Consider the following 14,444-nt stretch of genomic DNA (forward strand, 5'->3'; position numbering starts at 1 on the left):
TTACAGGAATTATGACATAAGTAAATACAGAAAAGATCAGGATAACTACTGAAACATCGACTTCACACATGAGCATTAAAACAGAACAGAATTAATAATGTCTAACACCTTTACAAAGTAAATAACATATTCTTAATGCAAATTATATGTGAGGATAACAGTATTCCTCATCATAGCTCATGTAGCTGAGTATTAGAAAAGTTCTACAACATAAGTCTTATCAGATAAACATATAAAGACAGAAAGAACATAAATACACAAGGGTACACAAACACATAGTGGGATAACACAAGGAAAGGATTGGGTTTGTGTTACTGCAGTATTTTGCTAACAAAACTTTCTTTACTTCTCGGAGATCTCCCTTCATTCTTCATTATTTCCAAAAAGCCCTATCTTTACCTGCTTTCTGTACTTTTCTCGTATAACCTCTCAGTGCATTTCTTCCGATTCATTGAAACTCATTCTCTTATATAGACTACCCCTCTTAAGTAAACTTAAATCTACTGAGCTCAGATGCTAAACTAAGGGACGAGGCAATGCAGCAGGACAAAACAATTACCGCAAACAGAAATGACAAAAAAATGCAAATTGGCAAAGCAAGCAACAGTAAATCTAAATTAACAGAGAAGTTGCAATATTACAACTATTATGAGCCAATGTGCAGCAACTAGTAAAATAAATCAGTAGTAAAACTGGCTTATCAGAGTAATACAAAGTGAAATTTAGTAGCACTATGCCTGGCAAACAGCAGCAGCAAATGCAATAACTAATATCTGAACATGACAAAGCTCAAACAGAAAAAATATTACGGTAAAAATCGCCATATTTAATACCTATGTCACATCTTAACACTAGAGTGATGCATCACAACAACTTACTCTAGCAGACAAGTTACCAAGCCCTTAAGAAATTGTTTTTACAATTCCTGTGAAGGGAAATGTCAATTTGTGCTCTCTTTTCTCCAAAGGTACATCGTAAAATTATTCTTTACTGGGTCTGTTGACAGAAAATAGTTACATTAGTGCATCTATTGAACTTTATTTTAACCAATGCTGCAGTGCAACTAGAGACTAGATATTAAACAAAATGAGCAAATATGTACAAAGGAAGGCCTGAAACATCATTCATTGGCCATATGGCATTTCATAAGGTAGTAAAAAATTCTCTCAATTCTCGTAGAAAGACGGTTGTCATAATCAGGTGTGCAGATGTAGGTATCTTTCCAAGTAATGAGCGTGTCGTATTTGCGATGCTTTCTACAAAGGAACGTCAACATCGAGGATAATGCCCTCTTTTTTTTCTCCACCTAATGGCTTTCTTTTGTCAGACGACTAATTCTCATCTGGGCGCCCAAAACGCATTACATCAAGGTCACTTACCTTTCTACTGAAATATTAATGACAGTAGCTTCTGCTACAGTGGCAGTCTCATATAAAAAATTTCACAGGTCAAGAATTTGCGTTACAAATCTGTAGAAACAAAATCCTATTGATATAACAGTGTCCAAAAAATTTTCGTCGGAATTGTTATACATTCACGCATTAATATGCATTTCATAACTCTTAAAGTACGATTCTTGGTTTCGAACAACCTTTTTCACAGACCAGAGTCTCTAACCACTACTCATTATCCCTTGCTTTATTACACATATACACATTTGTAGACACTTCTTCAGTATTTCATCATAATAAATACATATCATAATCAAATTCCTCATATAGCATCAGCTTATTGATCCTAAACATATCTCAACAGCATAATACACATCGTCGTAGCTTCCTCCAATAATTTCAAAAACTAAAAAAATTCTCTGCTCATGTCAAAAGTGTCATCTACCTCAAACGTACTTTAAAAATCATGATCCCATACCAAATACATCATTCAAAGCTCTCGTACTATCACAATGGTTCCAAAAAAATGTGAAAGTTCACGAAGTATAGACAAAATACAATTTCATAAGTGTGAAGTTATCGAACTGTGTAATTATGTAAACATCTGTCACTGATGTAGTGAAATAAATATTTGTCTCTCTCAGTTAAATAATCAGATAGCTGTGTAATTCTGTGTTAGAGAAATATGGTACCGATGTGTAAAGTTGTATAAGCAAATACCATATTAGCTAGGGCTCCTTGTGCTTGCCAAACACATGGTACACAAAGTAAGCATGTACCCCCCTGAGGATTAATGTAATTATACCCTCGGGTGTTACAGATTACAGCAATGGATTGAAATGTATCACGAAAAACTTCCTTTGTAATTCAAAAATCTTGAAAAATAAATGGTTTAAGTACCAAATTAATCACTCAAATGCGTGTCCTATAGTGCTAAATGTGCGTCTTGCTGTAAGATAATTTTGTGGAACTGTCGTAGTTATCGTCCTCTGTAAGCAAAGTTCTATTGAAGCCCAATGTACTTACCTCATCATCAACGAAAGTGAAATGCTTTGCGTATAAATATCGTAGTTATTACGTACCTTACCATGATCAAGAAAGTTCTATAAAGTAACGTCTTGTTGTGCTACGAAAAAGGCAGTCTCATTGTAGCTATACCACAAAAGTTACTACTAAAACATGTTTTACTTTCCAGAATAATACAGAAAAACTGTGCAGATATAAAACAGATACACCACAACAGCAACAATGTAAATCGTGTCACATATTGGTAGCATCGTGATATATTCGTGTAGCTATCAAAGAAACCAAATGCTAAGTCAACTTTAATCTTACCGAATGTACTTCAAATAAAGAATGTATTTTCAAGTAAACCAAAATGCTGCATTAAAATCTGATTAGCAGTACCTGTAAATGTTCTAAGTACGTAATCATGCAAGTAACAAGGAAAAAATGTGCATACAGAATAACATTGTGTAGTCTGTTCACTATAACAATGCTCTCGTAAATACTGTCTAAATATGTTCCCTAGTTTCCAGACTGGATAGTTAACTTCAAAACATTGTTGCATGTTAACAGTTTCTCAGTGTAACAAATTGTACTAGTTGCGTAGAGTGAAAAATTTTATGGCAAAGAGAAAGTTAAAAAGCAGATTATCATTCAATAAACGGTTTTATATGTGAAATGTGATGTAAACCTTTACTCTTCCTAGTACGCAGAGTTTCAACTTCAACACAATTATCATGTGGTATACGTCGGATTCTGTAAGGTCCATTGTAAACTAGAAATAATTTGTGACTCAAGTGTTTCTTCTTATGTGACAATGAATGAGCTTTAATGAGAACTTTCTGACCAATATATAATTTCTTTGCATTTGCTTTACCGTGTAGTTTTCTCCTTTTGTCTTCTGCAGATTTTATATTTTTAATAGCCAAATGAATTATTTCTTTGTGTCGAAGTTTACGTGTATTCGGAAAAGGTACAAGCTCTCTGATTCTGTTCGGTGGTTCTTCATTCTTCAGTACAAGAATAGGTGGTAAAGCAGTGTAGTCTTGAGGCATTTCATTCAGCAAGTTTGAAATAAGAGTAAATATCTGTCCCAATGCTGATGCTTTCTATGGCAATAAAGTCTTCAAAGCTTATTGTTTTCTTTCATAATCTGTCAGACGGGTTACAATGTGGTGAGTACAATGAAATAAAAACAGATTTGATTTTATTATTCCGAAGCATGCGTGACCAAACAACAGATCTGAATTGCTGTCCGTTGTCTTAAATGACTTTACTAACGTGTCCAACTTCACGTAAGAAATTTTTAACAAAGGTATTGGATACAGACCGACCAGTGGCTTTACGTAACGGTGTGAAACAAATTTTGAAGTAAGTTCAACAGCGACTAGAACGTACGAAAATCCATTAGGTGTTCTGACAAGTGGTCCCAAGAGATCAACTGCAGCAAATTCTTTTAATTTAGAAGGAATGATAGGAAATAACAGAGCACAATGGGAGATAGTAGATGGTTTCGCCTTTTGACAAAGTTTACAAATAGACAAGACTCTTCGAATTCTCTTTTCCATATTGTTAAAATAACATGTCGTTCGAAGAATATGATAACATTTTCGTGGACCAAAATGTGCGTAGCTGAAATGAATGTACCAAATGAGTTTATTAACAAAAATCGTCTGGAATGCAAAGTACCCATAGCTTGTCATCAACAGTGCAGCGTTTGAACAGTATGTTGTTTCTAACCAGATAATAGTGCCGAATCTGAGTGTGTGTCTTTTCATGCCATTTACTTTTCATGTCTTTCCAAATTGGATCTTTATCTCGTTCATGAGCAATGTCCTTTAAAGATGTGGTGATGAAGTTTTCAAAGGCGTCTTTCTGAACGTAAAGAATGCTGAAATTTTTCTCGAGGTTGCCTTCTGTGTTACTTTTCTCAAGCCCAGCTGGTGTGCGTGACAGTACGTCGGCAACAATGTTCTCCTTGCCGGGAATGTAGACTATTGTGAAGTGGAATTCTTGCAGAAACAATGCCCAACGTTTTAACCTGTCATGATTTAATTTTGAAGACATATGAAATTGTAATGCACGATGATCACTGTATACTTTTACGTACTTACCATAAAGAAAGAAACGGAATTTCTTAAATGCCAAACGATAGCTAAAGCTTCTAATTCAGTAACGGAATGATTTTTTTCAGATTTTGTTAGCACTCGGCTAGCAAAAGCAATGGTTTTCTGAACAGTAATGTCATTTTCTGTGGCTTCTTGAAATAAATGGGCACCAAGACCGACTTTAGAAGAATCCGTGCTAAGGCAGAAATTTTGTGACAGATCTGGATGAGCTAGTATTGGCGCGTTAAGTAGCGATTCTTTCAAAGAATTGAATTCCAACTGTGCTTGTTCGTCCCAGTTCCAAATAGTATTTTTTCCAGTGAGAGAACTAAGTTTTGGTATAACAAGAATTTGCATATTCAGAAAACGACAGTAAAAATTTACGAGACCTAGGAAACTGCGGATGGAACTGGAATAGCTCTGATTGCTTCTAACTTTTCACGATCCGGAGGAATGCCTTCAGAAGAAATAATATTTTGCAAAAACCTCACCTTTGACCTACCGAATTCAGACTTTCCCAAGTTAACTGTAATTGCAGATTCTGCAAAAATACGTAACAAACTGTTGAAGATGCTATTATGTTGTTCACATGAAGCTTCAGGTATTAGAACATCGTCCACATATAAGGTGATGTGACGTTTTAAGGACTCAGGTAATACGGAATTTAGCCTGCGAATAAATGCTGCCGAAGAAATGTTCAGACCAAAAGGAAGTTTCCGAAACTTATAACAAACACCGAAACAAAGGAAAGCTGTGTATTTTCTACATTCTGGATGAAGTTAGATCTGATAAAAGCTGGATCTGAGATCAATGGAAGACAACACTTTTACACTATTAAAATTTTGAAGAAGTTCTTCCAACGTTTGCCGCCTGTCTGTTTCAGGAATGATGATAGTACTGATTTGTCTCGAATCTAAGACAAGCCTGATCGATCCATTTTTCTTCTCAATAACATGTAATGGATTGTTGTATGAGCTTACTGCAGGCTCAATAATGCCCTCGTCAGGCATAGAATGTACTTCTGTTCTAACACAGTCCCTATAATGTGCTGTAATTACGTATGGTCTAACACAAAATTTAGTATGCTCACGAACACGAAATTGGTATTGAAATTCCTTGATTGTTTCTTTTTTGTGAGTAAAAACTGTGGAATGTGCTTGTAAAATCTCAAAAAGGTCTTGCCTATCAGTGTCATTACAATTCTCGATTGTTTGAATTTTATTCTGAATTAATTCATTAGATCAAATGCGCCGTCGATATCATCCCTGTCAGTACTTGCAGAGTGATTGTTAGTGTCAAGTTCTGTCGAAAATTCCTAACTGTTGTCTAACAGGAGGTAAAGCCGATTAATTTCTTCGTCATGGTTTGAGAGCCAATCTTCAAATTTCAAAGCTATTGACTCACCTTCTTTCTCTAAACTTATTTCACCATCATGAAAGTTTAAGATTGCTTTGTATTCATTCAAAACGTCTACTCCCAATATAATTTCCGTCGACAATAATGGAACAATAAGAAAGTTCATAGAGAAGCTGTGGCTATGACAAAAGAATTCTTAGTTGGTTTGTTGGTGTACATCTACACTTTTTCCAACGATTGCACCTTGTTATTTAATCTTACGTAACGGAAGTGTGGGGCAATCGTTCGATTTGTTGCAGTTGCTAAAGGCTGTTTCACTAATTAGTGAAATGGGACTGCCAGAGTCAAGTGCTGCCGTAAATTTTACGTCATTTACTGTAATGTGAATCACAGGGTATGCAATGTTGTTATGTTTTACGTCGTGTTCCTGGAGTAAGATGTCCCTAATGTCTTCCATTTTTACGTAATTACTAGCTACGGCAGCTGCGTCGTACATTTTGTGGCTGCCAGCGGTATGAGTCATTGCATATTGTGTTTTTTTTGGCGCGCGTCGTTTTTGGGATTTGGAGACCTAACTTCTACAAATTCACCTTTTCGAGAGGGCCCTGCTCTTTTTGAATCCCGCCAGTTCTGCTGCAATTGAGGTCTGTCGTTACGATCATATTGTCTGTCGTCATGTCGGTAGATTCCATAGTTTCTTTCTTGTCCGTCACGTGGTGGAGAATTTCTCTCTGAATCGTAACTGCGCCCTGGACCGTTGCGTCTAAACTTATTCTGTCTCCCTTGATAAGAATTATTTTGGTTCCCGTATTATCTGTTTCTCTGATTGTCTCTGTGATAGTCATTACCGCGGAGAGGTAATTATTATTACTCCGCCAACGGTTGTCATACGGGTGGTGTCTGTTTTGGTCACGATTTACGTTGTAAGAATAGCCTTGCCGTGTATTATTTCTGTCATCGCGGAATTGTGACAGATGTGACCTGTAATTATTGTGCTCGTGTTTTCGCGTTCCGCAATTGTCAGTGTCAATTTCCAGTTCTTGTAACAGTCCCTGAAAAGCTCGAATGTCGTCTTTGCAACGTTCTACTAAAATAATATGTCGTAAATGTTCAGGCAGTTAGATTAAGCAAATGCGGATGAGTTCTGAAGGGCTGTATGGGTTTGAAAGATACTGATTCTTATGCAACATGTCTTCAAAATATTTCACAAGACTGGAAAATTCAGACTGTTCGAAACGTTTTATCATTATGATGCTATGTTTTACTCGGTCTTGCGTAGCTTGAGACCAATACGTTGAGAGGAAGGCATGACAAAATTCCCCTTCACTGTGACAATCGTGAATGACCGATTGCATTCTTACAGCTGGTTCATTCTCTAAATAGCCACACATAACTTCTAATCTATGCTCTAATGACCAGTTGGGAGGAAAACAATGAGAGAATTGATGAAGCCACGCTTGTGGATGATGTCGTTGCCAGAATTCTTAAATGTTTTGAATGTACGTGCAGTAATGAACAGCTTATAGTCAAAATCATCGTGTCGGCGAGTAGAACATCGCTCATTGTTACTTCGTTTCGGCGGTTCCATCTCAAAATCCAATGCGCCTTGCCAATTACTTACATAATTTCCGAAGTGTCCTGTGTTATTATTTTGTGGTTGTTCCGTGTTTCTATGTCCCTCTTCCCGTACTGGAGTGCGAGTGTCCTCTGAAATATTTAATTCTTGTATTACTTGTGCCAACTGATCCTGTAATTCCCGGATTTCTCTTTTGTACTGTGTATTGATTTGATTTTGATTTTGTTTAAATTTTCTAATTTGTTCATACTCTTCAGTGTCCGTGAAGCCTACAGGTCTTGTGTCATTCAGATCATCATCTACCTTTGTAGATAAGTTAGTGAACTGATCTGAAAGTTCGGCTACTTTACCTGATAGTGAAATTATTTCCTCTGTGTGTTTTTCTGAACCAAGTTTCAGAGTGTCCATTTGTGTTGAAATCGTATCTAATGTGTCCTTTAAGTTTTCCTGAGATTTTGCAAGTTGCGTAACCGAATCGGTAGATGCAACTGGGTCAATTTTATCTTGCAAGGTGTCGTGATTTTCATGAACAATAGTTTGCAGTTCTATTATGGCTGCTTCGTGATTCTGTAATGCATTTTCATGACGTGAAAAAATAGGTAGTAAATGCTCACAAATTTGTGTTTTTACGTCATTACAGACTTTTTGACATTTCCGTTCAATGTTATGTAACAAAGTAGTTAAATCTTCACGTATTTGTTCAAGTGTGGTGTCTAACTTTTGAAGCTTTTGTTGTGTTTGTCTCTGATTTTGTTCTATTGTGTCTAACTGTTGCTGTGTTTGTCTCTGGTGTTGTTCCATTATGTCTAACGTTTGAAGATTTTGTTCCATTGTGTCTAACATTTGAAGATTTTGTCCCATTTGTTTCTGATTTTGTTCAAGCGTTACGTCTAACTTTTGTAGCCTTTGCCCCATTTGTTGCATTAACTGTAATAACAGTGCACTGGTGTCTGAAACATGTTCCTCAGCGCTATTCGGCAGTGCATTTGAACCGGCAATTTTCGCATTTTGAAAAGCAGAAAATGTGTCTTGATTTATTTGAGAAACGGTGAGGACGCAAAACATGAATCTACAGTATTTGCAATATTGTATTCTGTCATTCCCGATTCCTGAGGCGAGCTGATGCCGACCGGTCGATCGATAATGCTTCCCTGTTCACTACCAGTTCTCTGTCTACACCATTATTTGCCGCCCGCTCCATTTCCCTATGCACAGTTACCAAATTACTACTTTAATTCATTACACAATGGTGCTGGTAAGCTACGCTCGTCGTCACTATTATTTCTCAGTTTACTTTGGAGTCTAGTGTTACGTTTTTCACACTCCATTATTGTCACAATATTTCACACAATAACACAGAAAAGCACAATTTGAAGAATAAAATAAGGAAACACATTAACATAGCATTGAAAATAATATCTCGTTAATTGCAAGCGCAGCTGCAAATCTACATGCATGCCACAACTGTTTTACTGTACGAGAATCAAAAACTACAACTACAAAAGAAATTATCTCTATAATTACGCACTAGCAATAAACAAAAGCTACACTAATTACACAAACTACAAGAAAAAATAAGAAGATTCCAGTGAGGTATTCTCTGATAAGTGTCGACATATGAAACGTCCCCTTAGAAAAATTTATACATGACAGTGCTTAAACTAACACGCAATATTTTTTAGCGCAACGCAATCTGACTTTCAACAATCCCTACAAAAGAATGGCCCTGACTAACATTAACCTATACATTTCACTAATCACTTACCTCAAAAAAATCTTGGTTACTCGAACTACTGCAATACAGCGAGCGCCACTACTGCCAGCGAAATGAAAGATTCGAACTACGGAAGGCACTAACTACTGATAGGGATAGTAAGCAAATGAAAGATTTTAAGAGAGAACAAACAATGTATATACCTTAATAGTGTTCAAAAGCCATAATGTATATAGCATTTCATGACATCCAGTCTTACAAATTTCTAAACTCTGCCATCTCTCTCCCCACATCTACCACCGCTGGCGGCTCACCGTGAACTGCGCAACGCTGCGCGCTGTTCACATCCAGCTGCTGCTGCCCAACACTACAATGGCAGACAACAATGCAAACCAGCCACAGACTGCACACAGCACAGTCAGTGATTTTCATACAGAGCGCTACATGGCGGCGGCGTTACCAATATAAGAACCTAAACAGTCAACTTACACGATAAGATAGTGGTACGATACTGCGAGAAGAATTTGACAGACTACTGAGAGATCAAAGTTGAAATAAGGCCTCGGGAGTAGAGAACATTCCATTAGAACTACTGATAACCTTGGGAGAGCCAGTCATGACAACATTCTTCCATCTGATGAGAAAGATATATGACAGAGGCGAAATACCCTCAGACATCAAGAAGAATATAATACTTTAAATTCCAACCCGAACAGGTGCCGACAGGTGTAAATAGTACCAAAATATCAGTTCTTTCCAGAACTGTGGTGAAGTAGAAGCCGACCTCGGAGAAGACCTACTTTTCTTTCAGTGTCTAACACGGTTTCACCTCGATGTACTAAGGTCCTCAAAACTGTTTCTGTGCTGGGTGATGGAAGCTGGTGGCGTGCGGATCCCAATCCGTGTGGGTGGGCTTCCGGTAAACGCTATGTCCTAGACACTCATTGGGTTTACGACGGTCAAGCAAGTCCACGAACCGCAGCGAACCCTTCTTCTCTGCTTCCATTGTGAAGTTTATGTGGTCTTGGATGCTGTTGAAGTGCTCCAGGAATTAACTTTTCTTGTCCATATGGCCAAATGACGAAGATATCGTCGTCATAGCGATAAAAACAGCTCGGCTTTGCGGGAGTCGTGTCCAAGGCGATGACTTCGAAATGCTAACATAAAGCGGTTGGCTACTACTGGAGCTAATGGATTTCCCATCGCCACGACGTCAGTTAGGTAAAATAGTCCCCATCATGTAAGAAGTATGATGACTTAAATAAATCCATGTTGGAATCGTCAAAGAGCTGGGACTGCAAGTCAATAGTCTGTGATGGGGACACACGCGAATAAAGAAACCCAATCGAAGCTGACCATAATATTCCATTCAGCAAGTCGAAAACCTTTAATCCGATTGATGGAGTCCGTCGTATTCTTTATGTAGTGTCCACAGTGTCCAACGTGCGTAGACAGGAGGCTGGCCAGATGTTTAGCGAGTTTATAGGTCGGCGATCCGATGGTACTCACTATCGGCCTCAACGGTTCTTGGTGCTTTGGGGAGGAGGTTCTTAATTGTATTCTCTTTCAGCGATGACCGTTTGAGAAGCTCTGAAGTCTTTCTCACTATTCTGGATGTTGGGTCGCAAGGTAATTTTGGTATGTGTCTTCCCCCAACTTCCGTCTGATTTTTGCGTCATAGTTGAGTCGTTCCATTAAGACGGCAGCACTGACCTTGTCAGCTGGTAGGACGACGGTGAGAGGATCATTCTGGAGAGCACGGAGTCCACTGCGTTCAGCTCTATAATGCTTGATAGGTTCCGTGCAATTACGCCGGATAATATTGTAAAAGCCGCACAATATTTCAGCGAGACAACTGCCCACCATCTTCAGGTGCTACTGTCGCGTCCCTGATAAGCTCGCCAATTTATATACTGGCTTTCTAGAACAGCGCAGGCGCCAGCGGGGGTACAACGTCATCGAAGGCCAATCGTGGACGGCGTCGAATACCAGAGCCCTCTGGTGGAGAAACGGGTCGGGGTCTGCGGCGGAGTGCAGCGGCGCGGGAAATGCGGCCAGGAGCGACGGACTCAGTTCGCGCGCGCGAGGTGTTGGCGCGCGATTTAAGCATCTGCGCTAAGGTTTCCCATCTGCGTTGACTCGGTGCAGTTGCTAATCTGGGGCTAACGAATCCTTAATGCCGCCAAGGCTGACTCCCGGGATTTGCTCAGGTGAAACCCGTGTCTCCGTTTATTAGGTCACTGCTTATGCGTATTTCGATCGCCTCTTTGATGATGGAGTCCCAGTATATGGAAGCATACGAGAGGATCTTGGTTTCTTCATAGTTCATGCCGTGACCCGCGTCTCTGGCTGACCCAACCTCGTGTGACGTTTATGTTCGTCGCATCTGTCTTTAACTGTACGACACGTCTGGCCAATATAAGACTTCACACAGTGGCACGGGATTTTATATATTCCTTGTCTTCTCAGTCCGAGGTTGTCTTTAACAGAGTGCAGCATTGATTGCACTCGTTCTGGAGGCTGGAAAACACATTTAATCTGGTATTTCTTGAAAATTCTGCCCATATTAAGAGACATGCCAGCGACATACAGCCTGGGTGCCAGCCTTGGTGGCACTAAGGAATCGTCAGCCGCTGATTAGCAACTGCACCGAGTGAACGCAGATGGGAAACCTTAGCGCAAATGCTTAAATCGCGCGTCAACAGCTCGCGCGCGCGAACTGAGTTTGTCTCTCCCGGCCACATTTCCTGTGCTGCGGCGCGCCTCCGCAGACCGCGACCCGTTTCTCCAGCAGAGGGCTCTGGTATTCGACGCCGTCTACGATTGGCCTTCGATGACGTTGTGCCCCCGCTGGCGCCTGCTCTATTCTAGAAAGACAGCATATAAATTGGCGAGCTTATCAGGGACGCGACAATAGCATCTGAAGATGGAGGGCAGTTGTCTCGCTGAAATATTCTGCGGTATTTACAATGTTATCCCGCGTAATTCCCAGAAACCTATCAAGCAGTTGCAACGCCAGGAAAGCCTCAAACAGCACAGCTCTAGTAATGTTTGAAGCTGGCGGTTTGGATTTTAAAAGAATACGGCTCGTTTCTCTACGAATTTCCTCAGCCACATCACTTGGAAACTTGTTCAACACCACTCAATATGTCAGGGAAGGGGATGCTTCGTGCCGAAGGAGCAAAGTTAAGTTCCTTCTTAAATGCTGAGATGGCACCTGCGTCGATGTGTTTTGCTGTCAGGTTGATCTCAGCAGTTTCCGTAACTTTATGTTCCGCTCCATGTTGTTGCAGTGAAAGTCAACTGAATATCCCTTCCTGCTTCTCCGTTGCTCTCTCTCTCAATGATGTTTGCTGTGCAACTGTTGCTGCGTCGATCCAGTCCCAATCCAAATCTGAAAGTGACCTTGTGAGTTGCAGGTGAACTGCCAACAGATCACAACCGTTCGTATCCAGCTGCTTTCTGATGAAATGTATCCTCTCCCGCAGCTGGGAAAGGCTAGCACGGCGAAAAATTCTTCTCACTGCCGTGGTGTCGATGTGAAGGTTAGCGATGGCAAAACGTGGAACCGTCTTCTCAACACAGCAGCGTAGCAGGAAGGTAAGAGAGCTTAGTAAGTTAGCCTACTTAAAGCGCAATTTTCCCAGGCCAACCTCTTTATGTTATCATTTCGAAGACATCGCCTTGGACACGTCTCCTGCAAAGCCGAGCTGTTTTTATCCCTACGCCGACGATACCGTCGTCATTTGGCCACATGGACAAGAAAAGTTAGAACGGTTCCTGGAGCACCTCAACAGCATCCAAGACAACATAAACTTCACAATTGAAGTAGAGAAGGAGGGTTCCTTGCGGTTCGTGGAGGTGCTTGACCGTCGTAAACTCAATGTGTCTCTAGGTCATAGCGTTTACCGGAATCCCACCAGCACGGATCGGTATCCGCTCACCACCAGCTTCCATCACCCAGGACAGAAAGAGTTTTGAGGACCTTAGTACATCGAGGTGAAACCGTCTTAGACACTGAAAACTTGCCGAGAGAATAGAGCCACTTACCCAAAGTTTTTAAGGAAAACTGTTTAACAAACAGATCTAACAAGCTTGTCATCTAAGCCTCAAAGGAAGAAGAACAATGAAGAAGATACCAAGCACGTTGCATTCTTACCGTTTTGTGGTTCGACAACAGGGAAGATTAGTCGGCTCCTGAAAAGGCATAAAATAAATTTTCAGGCATCCGGCAAAGATCCGGCAACTGATGAAAACTGTGATAGACGATGTAGGCCTCAGAACGCCAGGAATTTGCAAGATGCCGTGTGGATGTGGGCAGTTCTATGTCGGTCAGACTGTTCTCGCTATTAAACAACGCCGCATGGAACATAAGAGGTGCGCTGTGCCGAAAAATCTGTTTTGCACATCATGCTCTCCAAAATTGTATTCGATGAGACGCCTATTATTAAACGGACTAATGGCTTCTGTGATAGAGTGATAAACGAGGTCATAGAGATTACAATTTCTGACAACACCTTAAATATAGATGGTGGATTGCAGCTGAGTACAGTCTGGGATCCGGTGTTGAGGGAGTTGAAGCGGGCCCGACGGTCGCACGTCCAAAACATTACCATAAACGGTGCGGGACCGAGCACCAGTGACGTCACGAGGGACGGCGCGACTATACAGGATTGTCCATTGATAGTGGCCGGGCCAAATATCTCACGAAATAAGCATCAAATGGCTCTGAGCACTATGGGACTCAACTTCTAAGGTCATTAGTCCCCTAGAACTTAGAACTAGTTAAACCTAACAAACCTAAGGACATGACACACATCCATGCCCGAGGCAGGATTCGAATTTGCGACCGCAGCGGTCTCGCGGTTCCAGACTGCAGCGCCTAGAGCCGCACGGCCACTTCGGCCAGCAAATTAGCATCAAACGAAAAAACTATAAAGAGCGAAACTCGTCTAGCATGAAGGGGGAAACCAAATGGCGCTGTGGTTGGCCCGTTAGATGGCGCTGCCACAGGTCAAGCGGATATCAACTGTGTTTTTAAAAAAATAGGAACCCCCATTTTTATTACATATTCGTGTGTAACGTAAGGAAATATGAATGTTTTAGTTGGATCTCGTTGAAGGCAAGTTTGGACAATTGTATGAAGCATACAACGTTCATATAACTTACAACAGTAATAATAATCTCTGGAGCTAAATTAACGACCCATGAAGGATGTAAGCCACACGGTTGCGATTTGGTTAGCATAATGTTTATTCATTAAGCAAAGTAATAGTGAAGGTGGTCATATTTCG

The sequence above is a fragment of the Schistocerca gregaria genome, chromosome 3 (assembly GCF_023897955.1).
Source record: "Schistocerca gregaria isolate iqSchGreg1 chromosome 3, iqSchGreg1.2, whole genome shotgun sequence".
Classification (NCBI taxonomy): Eukaryota; Metazoa; Arthropoda; class Insecta; order Orthoptera; family Acrididae; genus Schistocerca; species Schistocerca gregaria.